The 12,000-nt window shown below is 39.6% G+C and overlaps 1 protein-coding gene and 1 long non-coding RNA gene across 3 annotated transcripts in view; both read right to left on the reverse strand.

Moving 5' to 3' along the window:
• Positions 1-9,458, reverse strand: part of LOC126370845 (myogenesis-regulating glycosidase) — a 57,391-nt gene extending 47,933 nt beyond the window's left edge. Inside the window, exon 1 of one of the 2 annotated variants that reach the window (XM_050015920.1) lies at positions 9,320-9,458. The gene's annotated coding sequence lies outside the window, so the exon portion shown is untranslated. Of the gene's footprint in view, positions 1-1,358; positions 1,381-9,319 lie in introns of those variants that run through there. The other variant, XM_050015924.1, reaches the window with a different exon arrangement.
• Positions 1-12,000, reverse strand: part of LOC126370901 (uncharacterized) — a 309,102-nt gene that overhangs the window by 222,702 nt on the left and 74,400 nt on the right. The gene's annotated exons all lie outside the window — the stretch shown is intronic.

Genomic DNA, 12,000 nt, shown 5'->3' on the forward strand with positions numbered 1-12,000 from the left:
ATCATAATTATCATGAATCTGAGGACTTCGTTTCACATGGCTACAACATTTCTTCCTATTCTTCGAAGCTCTGCCGACCCCACTAGGGATAACAGGCGTCATTGTATGTATATATGAGAATGATGGCGGGCGTGAGTTGCTATGTTGATAGTCTAAGTAGTTTTCCCAACAATGCTCGCATTTTAGTCGACAATATAGCCGAAGGTAATGCGAAGCGATTTGCAGACATTAGTACACCATTAGACTGGGAGAGTACTTGAGAATAACGACTGCTTCCAACTGGGGTTCCCAACCTGTGGGCCGCGTACCACCAGGCTCCTTATGCAGGGTGTTAGTGACTTCGTAACGAAAACTTTAAGCGTTCTTCTTCTATCGTGTGGGCTGTGAGGTGGATTCCAAACCCCATAAACCCTGGTATCAGGGTTATTATTCAGCCGCCATAGGCCCCTGACATGACTCATTACTGACATTACTAGTTACAACTACGTACTTACATCAGTTTGTAATAACCGGGACCAACGGCTTAACGTGCCTTCCGAAGCAAGCATCTTATTTTCGCACAGTCAGGTTATCAGCCTATAATGTCCTAACCAAACTTATATTTTATTTTGTACCGGGATTCAAACCCGAACGAAGTCCAACGCTCAACCACTGGACTCATAAAACTGAACTCCATTCACAGCAAGTTAAGTGTTATTTTACGTGATCAAACTCAAATATACTTTATTGCAGCAAAATAAAAGAAAATAGTTATAAAAGATCCTTCACTACTTACTTCTGTTACTAAAATTATGTAGTTTTTATTTTACACAATAAGTCCTAACGGACTCAATTCAGAAAAGGTTTGGAACCACTGGCTTACAATGATGGAGAATTGCATTACTAAAACAGGATGCCATCAGGTTTTGTGTGATTCTCGGATCATTATTATCATCATACATTATTTAAGTAAGTATACATACATCTCTGCTAACCTGAAAGTAGTCATATCGTCACTGAAAAGGCAAAATTACGTAAGCGCCAAAATGCCATTTCATACGGATGGACGGACAGACGGACGGACAGACATGACGAATCTATAAGGGTTCCGTTTTTTGCCATTAGGCTACGGAACCCTAAAAAGCCGTTTAAAGTATTTTTTTCGTTTTTTTATCATAACTTCTTACCCATTTATCCAATTTTGATGACGTCAACGTAAGATTACATTGTTTTTCATTTTCTATGTCGAACAATAACATATTATAACATGGACTGCTACTCGTATTTTAGGATATTTTGCCTTTCCAGTGACGATATAATGCTTTCAACCATAAATCAAAAAAATATAATAATTAAATCACATAGTAACGGGTTCTTACCGCGTTTAATTGGAGATATGAGACTCCCGATATTTCGACACTGTTGCAAGTGCCATGATCACGGGATGACTGATGAGATTGGAGTGGATATCTCCATTTAAACGCGGTAAGAACCCGTTACTATGTGCTTTAATTATGATAATAACCGCGTAAACTTAAAACAATGTAGAATATAATAAGTACCTAGTTCTTTTATTGACGCGAGTTATTGTAAATTTGGCGCGAATGGAATTTAACTACTTTGCCGGATAAATGGAGAGCGCTGTGTTTGTACCAGGTGAGCTCTCACCTGGTACAGAATATAAGACATCAGGGTTGAGGGTGTCCATTAAGGCGCGTACCTACCTCGGGTCAGAGCGTCGTCTGAGAGGATAATATTTGAAAGAATTAGATGATGCTAGTGGGCCGATAGCGATAAGCGCTGAATGAGGGATCATTGACCACGCCGGCGAGGTCGGTAATAGATGGAGAGTCGAGTCAATTTTGTATGAAAGCCGATGTCTCCACCAGTTTGACGTCCGTCTCAGCTGTCTTAACTGCACTTAAACATACATAAGCAGCCTATATATGTCCCACTGCTGGGCACAGGCCTCCCCTCATTGGAGGGGGTATGGAACATACTAAGCTGGTCCACTGCAGGTTGGTTTAACGGCTAATAGCCGGGACCAACGGCTTAACGTGCCCTCCGAAGCAAGGAATCATCTTATTTTTTCAGACAAACAGGTGATTCAAACCTGTAAACTGGACATAAGGTAAATAAATGACCCATTGGTGCAAGTCCGGTACCGGAGTTCGAACTGGCGCTCCTCGTTTGAGAAGCAAGCTGGTGAACCACAGAACCACAGTGAATTGTTATGGACATTATAGACGGCGATAGGGCGCACCACCTATCGCGTTGGTCTAATGCAAAGCTCGGTGAAGTGTGGGTACTTAGTTCATCTTGTGATGGATTTACCTTTGACTACCCCAATTGGGATATAACGACCTCCGTAGCCCAGTGGTTGAGCGCTGGGCTCACGATCCGGAGGTCCCGGGTTCGAATTCCGATGGAGACATATCACAAAAATCACTTTGTGATCCCTAGTTTGGTTAGAACATTACTGGCAGATCACCAGATTGTCCGAAGTACGTTAAGCCGTTGGTCCCGGTAACTACTTACTGATGTAAGTAAGTAGTCGTTACATGAGCCATGTCAGGGGCCGTTGGCGGCTCAGTAGTAACCCTGACACCAGGGTTAATGGGGTTGGTTCTCCACCTCACAACCCACACGATAGAAGAAGAATTGGGACATAGTCGTGAGGTTTTGTTATGTAACATCTTTAAACAGGCTGCAAGTTGTCTTCGGACGACTTGTGACCCTGCCCAACTCGGTAGGAAGACAGGCGTGGATTATTTAATTGTAATGCATTATGTATTAAATCTTTATGTAGACGCACATGTGATTACCTCACTCCAGAACTGTATAGAGTCCGTTTCTCATGATTTTACGTTCAATTTGACAGATACGATCTGTGAATCAAAGAGCTAAATCGCGGGTATTCACAACACTAAAACGCCATCTCGAGAATGTGGGATTACTCAGTGGTTTCGTTCACCGCTGAGCAAGCGATAATCATTTATGATCCAAACATGGACACGAAAACAAATTCGAAAATCATTGGTTTAGGTCTGTGCTGAGATTCAAACCTGCGACCTCATAATGAGAGTGAAGCGGTCTTCCAGTTAGAAGAACGTCATATCTGAATTCTTTATACTGAAATACACATCACATAAACAGCCTATATACGTCCCACTGCTGGGCAGAGACCTGCCCTCAATCAACCGGAAGGGTATGGAGGCTACTCTACCACGCTGCTCCAATGCGGGTTGGTGGAGATGTTTTTACGGCTAATAGCCGGGACCAACGGCTTAACGTGGCCTCCGAAGCACGGAATCATCTTACTTCTTCGCACAATCAGGTGATTCAAGCCTGAAAAGTCCTTACCAAACAAAGGACAGTCTCACAAAGTGATTTCGACAATGTCCCCATCGGGAATCGAACCCGGACCTCCAGATCGTGAGCCTCACGCTCTAACCACTAGACCACGGAGACTGCTCCAGATCGTGAGCGTATACTGATATATCACAATTTATTAATTATCACACATAATTAAAAATAAATCGTTAGCTCATGAGATTTTATTCAAATGAGCAGTTTTGCATATTATCTATGGCACATCACGCGTATGCTTCGATGCAAATGCATGTAAATGCAACCTCGGTGCAACAATGCACTGTACTCATATGGGAATGTATGTGATATGCATCTGTTAGGGTTACGGTTTGAGCGATTATGCTCGATACAGACAGAGCTAAAAAAAAGCGGAACGTAAGCGGGATAAGCCGGCTTATCATAACATAGAAACACGCCTGTAACCCCGAAGGGGTCAAATTCAAGTCCAAATTCAAAAATATTTTTATTCAGTACGGCCTCCATGGTCCAGTGGTTGAACGTCCCTGGTTCTAATCCTGCTGGGGACACATCACAAAAATCACTTTGTGATCGCTAGTTTGGTTAGGACATTACAGGCTGACCACCTGATTGTCCAAAAAATAAGATGATCCGTGCTTCGGAAGGCACGTTAAGCCGTTGGTCCCGGTTACTACTCACTGATGTAAGTAGTCGTTACATGAGCCATGTCAGGGGCCTTTGGCGGCTCAATAATAACCCTGACACCAGGGTTGATTAAGTTGGTAATTTACCTCACAAGCCACACGATAGAAGAAGATTCAGATAGGTAAAATAGTTACACTTTAAATAGTCATTTTTTACATAACGAACGTCTCATCCGCCTAAAACAAGCTTCACAAACTGTATAGCCGCGGTTTATAAGAAAACATCAAATACTGTTTATTATTTGATGTTTAGGATTAGAAAAAATCAGCCAGCTCCTTCTTCTCTTGTGTGAGATGGGACCAACGACTGAGCACATCAACCCTGGTGTCAAGATTACTTATTATGTCGCAAAATGCCCCTGACATGAATGTGGTTCAGTATATAACAAGAATAAACCGATAGATAGGTATTTTTCAAGGTTGATTTTTGTGTTTGTGACTCTTTATTTTTTTAGGTCGTGCATTGATAACCTACATGGAAAGTGTCGTCGGCTATCGACAAAGAAGCGATAAACTTATAATTGTACTTCAATCTTCATATCAAGGCTATCGGTCGTAGAGTGTAAAAAATAAAAACAGACATAGAGAAAAATAAAAAGAAAAAATATCTGACCCTGAACCCGCAGCTCTTGGCAAACCGAGACGAGCGTGTTAACCATTACACCACCAGTTCCTCCTCCTGACCATGCGAAATTCTTTCGATCTGTGTATCAGAGTCAATTTTTTTTCAATTTCAATTTCTCTTTGCAAAATCGGTATATAAAGCGAAAGTTGATGGTAGGGCTGGCAGAGGAACACCTAGAAGGATTTACATTGACCAAATTGGAGATGTCCTAAGAAAAGGTTTAAGCGATCTACTTTGAACCGGCGTGCGAGTATGAAGCGATTGATGAATGTGGAGGAAGCAAGAGAAGTGTGTCAGGATCGAAGCAAATGGAATTCTATAGTCACTGCTTACCCCGGTGGGCAATAGGCGTGAATTTATGAATGTATGTATGTATGTCAATTTCTCTTTGTGAGTTTCCCTAAGCACAGATGAAAAACAATAATCAAATAAAAATAGGTTTGGGAATGCGCTATCATTCTGTTTCGTGTTTGTAATGTGTTTTTCAGGTGAAGCGTGGGTATCAATTCTTGCGATGGATAATTGGATATATCTATGACTAGCCCAATCAGGAATATAGACTTGAGCTTATGTCATGTTTAGGCCAGGCGCGCACTACGAGTTCGCCGCGCGGCAGAAAAGAGCAACGGCATAATGTCGCACTGTAATACTGCGCCGCTGCGGTGGCTCTGCCGTCAAGTGCGCGCAATACAATTTAAAACTGTTTGGTACAGTATTACAGTGCGACATTATGCCGCTGCTTTTTTCTGCCGCGCTGCGGAAATTTCGTAGTGCGCGCCTAGCCTTATAGTAAGGGTTCCTCGAACTGAAGTCGTAGCATGGACACTGTATCGCGCGCGACGTTTACATTATAATCCAACGCTGTTAGTTACACGATCAATATTTTTTTATATATTAGAAGAGCAATAAGGCCGCCTTTTGTGACTTTCTGCATCTGTTGTCCTTATTTGTGTATCTTGTGTCCATTGTGCTCGAGTATTTTATCAATCTAGGCAAATACCTACTTCCCTTTGATCATCTAGATTTTGCTTAACAGGTATTAACATTTTTTTTCTATGTCAACTATTAACCAACATACATACTTACATTATAGCTTACATAAGATCACGGCCTCCGTGGTCCAGTGGTTGAGCGATGTACTCGCGATCCGGAGGTCCCGGGTTCGAATCCCAGTGGGGACAAATCACAAAAATAACTTTGTGATCCCTAGTTTGGTTAGGACATTACAGGTTGATCACCTAATTGTCCAAAAACTAAGATAATCGGTGCTTCGGAAGGCACGTTAAGCCGTTGGTCCCAGTTATTACTTACTGATGTAGTAAGTACGTAGGTAGTCTTTACATGAGTCATGTCAGGGGCCTATGGCGGGCAATAATAACCCTGACACCAGGGTTGATGGGGTTGGTAATCCACCTCACAATCCACACGATAGAAGATAAGATCACGCATAGTCCCCGTTGGGGTAGGCAGAGGCTATGGAATTCCACTTACTACGATCCTGACGCTTCTTCTATTCTCATCCAAGTCTTCAAGCATGCTCGCCGGTTTAGAGTACGGTAACGAGCATTAATATGTATGTATACACTTTGGTACCATATCACATAAACTTATTTGACAAATTGAACTGTAAGTCTCACTAAATGTCAAATATGTTACTGCGACAGTCCTAAAGTAGGCACATTATATTGCTCATGACTGTCCTCTTGATCTGTCCTGGACCATCTCATTGCCTTTAAATACATCTTTAAAGCAATGTGTAAGTATCTATCTATATGTACGTATAACAAAGTGTTAATTACGTCTTTAGCTAATGAGACTAATGTTTTATTGTTCTGTACAAGATCGCTCAGCAGTGCATTTACTGTAATTTGAATAAATCATTTTAACAAGTAAACTATTCATAAGTATGCAATAAAAAGTCACTCAAAGTGATCCAGTGATGTCTTAAACATCTTTCTTAACTATGTACATCTTCTATCCTGTGGATTCTGAAGTGGAATACTATTATTGTTGTGCCGCCAAAAGACCCTGACGTCGCTCATGTAACGATTAAGTAGTAACCGGGACCAACGGCTCAACGTGCTTTCCGAAGCACTGATCATATTACATAACATAACATAACAAATACTCTATTGCACAAACAGGAAAAAACAAAAAACAAAACAAAAGAGTAATAAAATGAGTACAATAGGCGGCCTTACTTATTACTTTCGGACAATCAGGTGATTGACCTGTAATGTTAGGGATCACACAGTGATTTTTCTGATATGTAGCCGGGATTCGAACCCGGGACCTACGGATCGTGAGCCCAACGCTGAACGACTGGACCTCAGAGACCGTTATTATGTACTTAATACTTATCTTTTTTTAACTACTTATCTATCGTAATGTCCAAACTTTTTATCAAAATGTAAGTATACACTAGATGGCCAGTGCTAACATGGCCAGAATATCGAAGTAGGTTTACTACGATTAAATCCTGCATAATTACTTTTTAATAATTAATCTTATTATCATCTCCCTAGCGTTATTCCATTTTCACAGGGTCCGCTTACCTAGTCCGGTTTTTTACAGAAGCATTAGCCTGTCTGACCTTCCAACCCGCGAAGGGAAAACCAGCCCAATACGTGTGCGTCAAGCTAGCGGCCTCAAAAAAAAAATGGGCACGAAAAAATAATTTGACCATACCAAAAAATAGTACTCTTATTGAAAAAAATAGTACCTGTTGTAAAAAAATTAGTACCATCACGGTTCTGGATTTATAGCCATGTTTTATTGCACTTGCTAGCTTGACGGTGAGCGAAATTTGGCGAGAGTTAACGACAAGGTCTTTCGCTTTGATTTAAACGCCAAAAAATAGTATCGAAATAGTACTCACCCCCTGCAAAATACCGAAAGTAGTACTTCAACGGGTCCAAAGTTATAAAGGCAGTTCTTTGATCCCGCTAGCTTGACGTTTTGAAAATACCTATTATCTGGGGAACGCTTGCATACTTCAGTATGTAACTAATGTCAATAAACTCGTATGAAATAGTACTCCCTACCATCATAATTTTGATCCGATTCTCTTTGTAGAAATGTTAAAAAATCATCATAACCTATGCCATACATTTGTTGTTGATACAGTCACGTAGACAATTACATAACCTCACAATTTATTCGTAAGTATTGCCATTTTGGAGGTCTACCCTACCATTTCTTTGCACTTCAGTGCTGCTATTACAAAAAATTCCTATTGCATACACCCATATGCACTAATTTTAATAGAAAATGGCTGCATGGGTCTAGTTCTTATCGAAAACAATCTGTGATTTTAATACATCATAATACATTTTTAATCTGCTGTTTTATTTTATAATTTATACCTTCATGTTGAATTTGTTACGGATCGAAGTGTTTGTTAATAAACAATTTGCAGTATTTGTAGAATAACTCAAAGAGTTTCAACAATGATATTACTTTCATCTAACAACCCTGGCACTTCACCAATTTTTACCCAAAAATGGGGAAAAATACTGAAATCTGACAACATTCTTGACCATGTGTAATAATTTTGTTCGCGACTGTACTCGTCTTGATAAATGTATGACATAGGTTATAATGACTTTTTGACATATTTCTACAAAGAGAATCAGGTCCAAATTATGATGGTAGGGAGTACTATTTTATACGAGTTTATTGACATTAGTTACAAACTGAAGTATGCAAGCATTCCCCAGATAATAGGTATTTTCAAAACGTCAAGCTAGCGGGATCAAAGAACTACCTTTATAACTTTGGAACCGTTGAAGTACTACTTTCGGTATTTTGCAGGGGGTGAGTACTATTTCGATACTATTTTTTGGCGTTTAAATCAAAGCGAAAGACCTTGTCGTTAACTCTCGCCAAATTTCGCTCACCGTCAAGCTAGCAAGTGCAATAAAACATGGCTATAAATCCAGAACCGTGATGGTACTAATTTTTTTACAACAGGTACTATTTTTTTCAATAAGAGTACTATTTTTTGGTATGGTCAAATTATTTTTTCGTGCCCATTTTTTTTTTGAGGCCGCTAGCTTGACGCACACCCCAATACAGGTGAGGTCACATACCTCCAAAACGGATATCTCGGGATAATTCATCTTATCGTCCTATGGAATTAGAAGGTATGGATATATCCATACTAATATTATAAATGCGAAAGTGTGTGTGTCTGTTTGTCCGTCTTTCACGGCAATACGGAGCAAGAAATTGACGTGATTTTATAAGTGGAGATAGTTGAAGTGATGGAGAGTGACATAGGCTATTTTTTGTCTTTTTCTAACGCCTCAATTCCCTAAAATGGAGGGTGGAAGTTTATATAGAGCATCCCGCAATTTTCTACTTGTGACTAACAAAAACATCGTGCTTCATTTTTTTTTGGAAATCTGCCCCCAACCCATTCAAAGTGGGGGTGAATGTATATGGGACTTTTTCAAGGTAGGAAGCTAAATGTTGGTACATCACCACCACACCTAAGGAAATGGTTCATGTTACCCTGAATTTAACGCGAGCGTAGCCGCGGGCAAAAGCTAGTAATACATACATCTTTAATTTTGTTAATGCACTTACGTTGATATCTTCTATTATCATCACGTATCTGATGGATCACATACCTACATTTACCAAATAATGGTAACAAAAAATCAAAACTCATTCTTACCCGACTTCCAAAGAAAAATCCCCTCACGGTTTCTCCAAAAACTTTTTTTCTTTCTCACTTATATTTTTCATTCACAAAGTTGTAGCACAGTGCTGCACAGTTGACCGGTGTGCGGAATCTCGCGCCGTCCAAAGATGCGCGTGAGTGCCGGACTACGATATTCTGCCTCATTATCTATTACACGCCAAACTGTAGCTGTGAAGGTTATTCCCGTTTCTACCGTAACACTCAAAAACTGTAATTCGTTTATTTAACGTAGCTAAAAAATGTAATCAAAAACATCGAAAGACAAATTTACAATAAGTAGGGATTTTCTTTTTATTTATTTTTTAATTTTTATCCTAGCTGCTGGATAGATGGCGCTGAACTTAGTAGGTTACTGCATGGATCCAAATGTTATATTATTTGTCTTCTTCTTTTGAAATCATAAAACGAAATGTACATGTCACATTGATTGTTTTAAAATAAACAAACAATGAAGAAATAAAACAGAATGTAATCAGAATGTCCCGAGAGAATGAAAATAAGAAGAGAAGTCTTTGTCTCGAATATTTATTTCCTACATTAAATAAAAGTTTTTTTCTATCATTGGCATCTTAGCAATGGCCCAGTAACGCAGTTAATAAGCGCCATCTAACGAGGTCTTGACAACTAATTTTTTTAATTCTAAAAAAGAAAGCCTCCCATTCTACGTCATAAGACTATACCTATGTCTACGCGCTTTGTTCTCAAACATGAACTAGATGGCACTTTCTTATAGATATACGTGTATCTACTAAGGATGAAAACACGTGTCTTGTCCAGGTGTTATATAGTCATAACTTTTAAAACATACTTATTACTTTTGTAACACAACAGGTAAGTAGGTAGGTACTTTTTCTTTTGTCTTTAATACAATTACTATTTAGTATGTACTTATAGCATTGTTATACGTGTATGCGTATGCACTTACTAATGGCGGAAACGAGAATATACCTTCTCAAGAGAGCGGTGGGTTTTATGAGGAAGGATAGGTAAAGTGAAATTTATATAAAGTTTAAAATTACAACAAATATCTACATGGGATTACCTTCAGGAGTTTTTCCTCATTTGTTATATCAATTGTGTTATTTGGTGCTTGGAGGCATTGTGAATAAAAAAATAATATTTCACGTGTAATATTTGGCTTGACGTGCCTTCCGAAGCACGGATCGTATTACTTTCGGACAATCAGGTGATCAGCCTGTAATGTCCTAACCAAACTAGGGATCACAAAGTAATTTTTGTGATATGTCCCCACCGGGAAACGAACCCAGGACCTCCGGATCGTGAGCCCAACGCTCAACCACGGAGGCCGTTTACACCACCGTAATTTGACCATTTACGGTCTCAAGAAGACAAGACGGGATCATTGAGGATACTCGGTAGTAAGATAATCCTTGTTTAATAAGTCAATGTGCAGTAATAACAGTCTGGAGGAAATATTAATATTACAGATAAGCGGCGCCGGACACTCTATACGAGGCTGCAGGTTTTATGTAGGACGACAGGTCCTTGGTACGTTAAACAGTTACAACTCACGCCCGCAAACTATGTCGGGGTAGACAGGATGAGCCCTAAGTTACGTTACATAGCTGTAATGAAGTTGCAAGATGGCCGTGATCAACCACTTAGAGACAGGTTACCTAACCGTAGCGTAAAGGTAAATAGTCATTCCATCATGATGGGAGAGAAAAGTAGTGTATATTCACTCTAGTTAACTACACAAAACCCATCTTTAATAAAAATAAACATTTTGGCTAGACGTTCAGCAGAGGTCCCGGCTATTAGCCGTAAAAACACCTCCACCAACCCGCAGTGGAGCAGCGTGGTGGAGTATGCTCCATACCCCCTCCGGTTGATTGAGGGGAGGCCTGTGCCCAGCAGTGGAACTTATATAGGCAGTTTATGTTATGTATGTTCAGCAGAGGACAAGGCAGACGAACTGCCGCCTATATAGGTACATGACATAAACAGTCTATATAAGTCCCACTGCTGGTCACGGTCCTCCCCTCAATCTACCGGAGTATGTATGGAGCATACTCCACCATAGCTTCACCGAGGGTTGGTTGAGGTGTTTTTTACGGCTTTTAACGTGCCCTTCGAAGCACGAAATTAGGTGATTCAAGCCTGCAATGTTGTTACCACACAAAGGACAGTCTCACAAAGTGATTTCGACACTGTGCCCATCGGGAATCGAACCTAGGCATCCAGATAGTGAGCTCAACGCCCCAACTAATAGACCACAGAAGCTGGCCATCAAGGATGTATCTGTACCTAGCGATTGACCATGGCCTGCGTTTTAACGAATATATTAAATAATTAGTTCTATATTTGTTTTATCGAAATATGTATAATACATAATTTGTTCCGTTTTAGTTTATATAAAAAAATACTTCTCCTGTAACAGTTAGCCAGCGATGTACTTTTGAATTACGCACTTTGAAAAAACAAAATCTAGATAGGCGATTAGTTCTACATTAACTCTAATTACTTATCTACTTTTTACTTATAAAATTCATTACTTTAAGTTCAAAAGAAAATATAAAGGAAAGTAAGTTAGCGATGTATTGTAAAATAAATTATTGAAGATTATATTTATGATGATTTTTGACTGATTGTATTGTTTCGTTATGTTTATATCTACGAGTATTAACAAATTA

Source organism: Pectinophora gossypiella, chromosome 11 (assembly GCF_024362695.1).
Source record: "Pectinophora gossypiella chromosome 11, ilPecGoss1.1, whole genome shotgun sequence".
Classification (NCBI taxonomy): Eukaryota; Metazoa; Arthropoda; class Insecta; order Lepidoptera; family Gelechiidae; genus Pectinophora; species Pectinophora gossypiella.